The sequence below is a fragment of the Helianthus annuus genome, chromosome 4, assembly GCF_002127325.2.
Source record: "Helianthus annuus cultivar XRQ/B chromosome 4, HanXRQr2.0-SUNRISE, whole genome shotgun sequence".
In the NCBI taxonomy this organism is placed as follows: domain Eukaryota; kingdom Viridiplantae; phylum Streptophyta; class Magnoliopsida; order Asterales; family Asteraceae; genus Helianthus; species Helianthus annuus.
Window position 1 is genome coordinate 179605374 of NC_035436.2, and position 6149 is coordinate 179611522.

Genomic DNA, 6149 nt, shown 5'->3' on the forward strand with positions numbered 1-6149 from the left:
AAATTCTGACACAAAAATGAGTGATGACGATTTTTTTTTCTTTCGGCACTCTTATGGTACATGGTGTCAATTATGTGGAGGCGGACATAAAGAATTAGAATGTTATTTTCTAAACTACAGGCTCCACTACATAGACCCATCGTTTCCCTGTATCCTTAAGAGAGGCGAAAGTAAAAATAATCCTTATCTCTCCCTCGAAAGCGCCCAACCAGATATTTTAGGAGAAATGCTTCTTGATGAACTATTTCAACTAGAAGATCTGATTCTTAATTGGTTAAAAGAACTTAGGATGGATTTTCTAAATTCATCTCAAGACAATAACCAAGAAGAAGTGTTGGGATCGCATTCAAACAACCTCGTTGCTCCCGATAATACCTTCGACTCTAGCAAAGACTTGGGCGATAGTCGTCCCTGTGTCGATTGTGCCGTGAAGGACTCTCCATCGACTTCGTTTGATGCATACATAGACCTGAGCGATTCGGCATATACCTTCTTTAACGAGAGCCCGGAAAAGGGTTGGACTTGTCCACCTACATATAGCATAGGAATCACCCTCACCGACAACCTCTTGCGTTCTCGTCTTAACCTAGGTCAATTAAGGTATCTTAGGCACTTTGGGGTTGTTCCATCCAGTAAGGAACCACCCGATCCGGATAAGTTCCTTAGAAATAGACAAACTTCATAAACAGCCCTTCGACACGGGGCCGTGTCTAGCCAACACGCCCCCGTGTCCACCAAAAGATTCCCTTCTGACTTTTACGTCAGAATACGGACAAACTGTGTCAGGATCCTATCTGCACACGGGGCCGTGTCCAGCCAACACGGGGCCGTGTCCAGCGCGCTGTCGTTTTCTATAAATGCAGCCAAGAATTCTGCACATTTGGACCATCTAGGGACAAAGATTTGAAGGGATCTTCTCTCCTACCATCCTAGGTATGTTCTAAAAGAAGGTTCCAACAACCATCTTGTCCTTTCCTCTTTTATCCATTTCCTTCTTCTTCATCTTTCTCCATAAACCTCCATTAAAGCTTAAAGTTTCAAGCTTTGATGAAGGGATTATTGAGTTTTGTTCAAGAAATCTTGTTAAAACAAGTTAAACAACTCGGTTTTAAGTTAATATTGCTCATAAGTTAGAGGAATAACTTAAAACTTCAAAATTTCTTGTTACAAAATTCTGCAGAAAGATGAACACGGGGCCGTGCTCAATGAGCACGGGGCCGTGTCCAATATACTATTTTGTAAAATAAGCTGTTTTCGGTTTATTTTCGTAGAATGTCAAGTGAAAACAGTGGAACATCTTCCGTGCATTCAACAAACAGTAGAAGAGGAAGGAGGCCTTCCATTGAAGCTACCCTTGTACACTACGTCATGGCACTTTGGGAAGCTCTCGATGAGATGACTTCGGTTGAGGAAATCCTAATTGACCGTATCAATTATCTTACGGTGGGGCTGGAAAATAGTTTTCAAGAAATTAACCTATTGCACCAAAGGTTAAACATTCTTGTAACACCTCCTATGGAACCCGTCCTCCCTCAAGAGGATTGGAACCTAGCACTTGGAGTCAACAACCCGACCGGATGGGATGACATTCCAGTGGAACCTCCCCTTGAAGATCTACAAGAAGTCCCGGTGGAAGTTGCACCTCCTCAAACCGACGCTAATGAGCCCTCTTTTCTCCTCCCAAGGGAGATAGAGGAGTGGCTCACCGACATATGAGGAGTCCATGCCCGGAAGAAGGAGTTCTATGAAGCCTCAGCCAACCAAGACTATTAGCTTCTTGGAAATTTTGCTAATTAAAATAATTTGTAGGCTAGAACTCCATGGTTTATGCTTCTTGTGCTTACTTATCTAACTTAGTAATATTTAGGACTATGTAATTCTCTCTATGAATGAATGGATGGTTTTAAGGTTTGGGTGGTGTTATAAGAAATAAAACACACTCTGGATGGTGAAGGATAACAAGGGAAACGAGAAACATAGCCCCATGCACTAAAACAGAGCAATCCGACAACAATCTCCCATTACAGAAGGCTCAGCATGGGCCGTGTCCACCTGACACGGCCCCGTGCTACACAATCTGCAGCAAATCGCCCAGTTCAGGTAACTGGACATGGGGCCGTGTTCACTGAACACGCCCCCGTGCCCAGGCTTCTGTTTCTTTTCTTAAATTTTTGTCACTGGCACCTGAACACGGGGCTGTGCCCGGTCCCCACGGGGCCGTGTCCAGACTGCCAGTAACATAAAATTATGCTTTTAACACCATTTTACACATTCAATCAACCTAAAAACTTATTTTTGGGACACATTGAGGACAATGTGTAATTTAAGTGTGGGGGGGATGCTAAAACCTTGAATTTTGCAAGTTCTAATAACAAGCCTTAAACAAAACTCTATTGGAACCGCTAATCACCCCAAATTTTTTTCCAAAATTTTCATTTTTTTTTTACTTGTCTAAGTTTAAGTTGGGAATTCAAGTCTTAGTAAGGTTATATTTTTACAAATTTACAACCGATAGCGTTGTGATAAAAAGAACCAACATAAGAAAATTATGAATAGGCATGACAAACTTAGTTAAAATACGATTATATATACTTGATCACATAAAAAACCCTTTTCCCACAAAAGTGAGTTTTGAGCCTTTAACGAGCATACAAATATATATATCTTTACACTAAATGCTCATTTTTCGTTTCTTGTGTGAATAGCCGCTTGGTTCATACGACTCTAGAACTTGCCACAACAATACATTCCCGGTCCTTACCAACTTAAACCCGAGTAAGTAAATGATGGAGGCATTAGGACTAACCCTTTTTCATTCTACACCATTATTTTTTTTACCACCTACCCAAAATCCCCCTAGTTAACCCCTTTGAGCCTAAATCTTTTCATTTCTTAACCCAAAACAACCCTTTTTACCCACCTAAACCTTTTTTATTTTTATTTTTTTTAGTAACAACGTTGGGTTCTCTTATGACTTCCAAACAAAAAACAAAGTTTATCAAATATCTTTATTTGAACAACCCATCGAAATAAAATAAAAATGGGAAAAATAAAAAGTCTTTCAAACCAACGTTTGTTACGCCTTTCGCCCTTTTTACTAACCACTAACCCAACCACCCACCTTTAGCCCAAGCCAAAAAACCCATAAAGTCCTCTTGATATTTACAAAGGTATATAGTTAAAAAGGAGGAGGATTGATTGCTTGGCAAGCTTATGGTAGAAGTAAGTTCCATGCCGCTCTCGAGTGATTCACTAAAAATACACCTTCGGTCGAGTGTTGAGTGATCTCCCGTGAGGTATGTGAACTTGTATATATATATATATGAGATTTTAAAGAAAATGTATGTTATGCCCAAATAAGTAATTTATCTTAAAGAATGTTCTTAATAAATCATGCCGAATAGGATTGTAAATAAGTAAAAATAAAACCCCAATAAAGAATCTTGGAAATTCCGACACTCTATGACAAGCCCAAAAACCTTCTCTTCTACCCATTCCATTTGGGAGTGAATAAAGCCACATTATAAAGAGTTTTGCTTGAGGACAAGCAAAGATTCAAGTGTGGGGGTATTTGATATGTGCAAAATGCAACATATAAATTATATCAAATATGGTATAAAACTAACCCTTTTTTAGTACTAATGTTGGAAAAAGTGTGTTTTTGTCTTCCTTTTGTATTTTCAGGATTAAATGAGCTCAAATTAACAAAAGAAGCAAAAAGACAGCAAAATCTAACATAAATACAAGAAAAGGAACAAAAGTGGAATGCCCGACCCCTCAACAGCATCTTCCAAAGCAAAACCAAGGACACAGAAGACTGAACACGCTGAGCACGGGGCCGTGCCCAAGAAGCAGCTGAAAAGACAAACCTTTAGAAGCTTCTATTGCCCACCACGGGGCCGTGCCCAGCGGACACGGGGGTGTGGTCAGACTCCTGCAGGCGCATTTATTGTAATTGCGAATTACAATTAATGAGGAGAAAGACAAGGATGGACACGGGGCCGTGCCCGAGCTTCTGTTCAGCCTATAAATAGGAGTGCTTGGAGATATTTCAACTCATCCCTTGGCACACCACCTCTCTCACACTTCACCCACCACCCACCACCACCATAACACCATCATCCACCACCATCATCCATTGTCCATCATAGAGTGTGTGAGTCGTCTCGGGATCCAAGATTGATCGTAAGAGTTCTTGACAATCAAAGGCCATGTTTGCCTAAGTCTCTTACATCACTTGGTGAAGACAAGTGTTTAGTGTAATACTTTTTATTTTTAATCTTTTGCACTTTTTAATTGGTTTTGTATTAATGACTTTAATTACTAGTTTCTTATGTTGAAGGTGATTCTTCCTTATCGTTTGTCCGTGGTGTCTTGGCATTATTTTACTGTCTATATAAAAATAAAAGATTTTCACCATTCATATCTCCACGGTCTATATGGAGGTATGTTGGCTACCTGGTCGGGGGTTAAGGGAACGGTTTGGTAAGAGTCTTGCCGTTGTTCAGCGTTTAGAGATCCTGCAAGGGACCTGGGTCAAATTTAGTAGGACCTCCTTCAATACCCAAAGGTATTGGATGGCGGGGGTCCAAACTCTTTGATCCCCTCATAAGTTAATTACTATTAAAACTTTAACCCAGCTATTTAGGACTGTATCCCTGCTGACTCAGACTACTTAGCTGAGGGTAACGTCACCTTCAAAAGAGGGGCCTACCACATTATGCATTAATAACTTAATTAATTATCTTTCAATAGTCCGACCCTTTAGACCATAGGTAATGGTTAATGCCCATTAAGGGGTATTTTTCACCACATCATCATCATAATGCCCTTTTAAAAAAGGTGTAATGGTTAATGCCCATTTCATTTATTACTTTCCATTATTTTTCTTCTCTTTGGGCATTATTATAGAAATGCCCCTCACTCTTCATGCCCCTATAATGCCCATGAGTAATGGTGTAAGGGCATTATCAAAATCTTTCATGCCCTTATAAAGCCCCATTACATATGGTCTTAGGATTGTATCCTTGCTGACTCAAACTACTGGGTTGAGGGTAACGTCGCCTTCAAAAGAGGGGCCTACTACAATAACTAAGATAATCTCTTAAACAAGTGGAAAAGTGCGAAAATAATCAAAGGTTACACTAACACAAGAGTCGGATCCAAATGATTCATCTTGTCTATCTGTTTTTATTTTTATTTTTATTTTCAGTATTTTAGTTAGTTTTATTTTCTTAGTTTAAAAATCTTTTTCTAACATTTTGGTTTGATTAGACGTTGAGGATAAACCGGTACTAAAAGCTCTTGTGTCCTTGGACGACCTCGGTATCTTACCAACACTATACTACGTCCACGATGGGTGCACTTGCCCATATGTGTGTTTAGTGTTAGTAAATATCGTGTTTTATAAATTTAAAACTTGGCTAAAAGTGTAAAAAGGGCTTAATATATACATCTAAAATATATAACACCTTGCACACATCAGTGTACACTAATGATATCTGTAAACGGGTAATGCGAGACCATGAGAGCTCAGGCTAGAACTTCCGTTCAATCAGAGAGATGATGGCTCGTCTTTAGGTGTGTCCCGTTTGGGGATATTTCCTTCAACAACACATGATTAGCATTTTTCAATGTTTCATCATTTTTTGTACTGAGGGCTGGCTTTAAAGATTAAAGCTTATGCAAAGTATTATACGAGGACTAGGCTATTGCTCCCGCAAAATCAGAAGTAGTGGTATAATACCCCAGATATCACCACGCACAAAGACCTAGTATGTCAGAAACAGAAAGCCCTTCAAACAAGATTTTGGGGGTTACCCATATATCCGAGAGATGTTCCCCACGAGATAAGTAAGTTTGAATTTAGGTTTATATCTCGAAAACAATCTACTAAATGTGTAAAAACCTACTGGCATATCCTCAGTGAGATCGTTTATCACATTTGACTTTCCAATTCTTTAGCGTGCTGTGATAGTCCACTGATGTACTATCATTTCCTCTTTTCACAATAAAACTCTTTATGAATTTTATCATGCTTTTGGCTTTTTCAAATTTTCTAATGTTTTTGGATTTTCTAAAATTTCTTACTCCCCCTAAAATTCAAAACCATGTAAAGAAAATTTTGAAAACAAACTATACAAAATAAA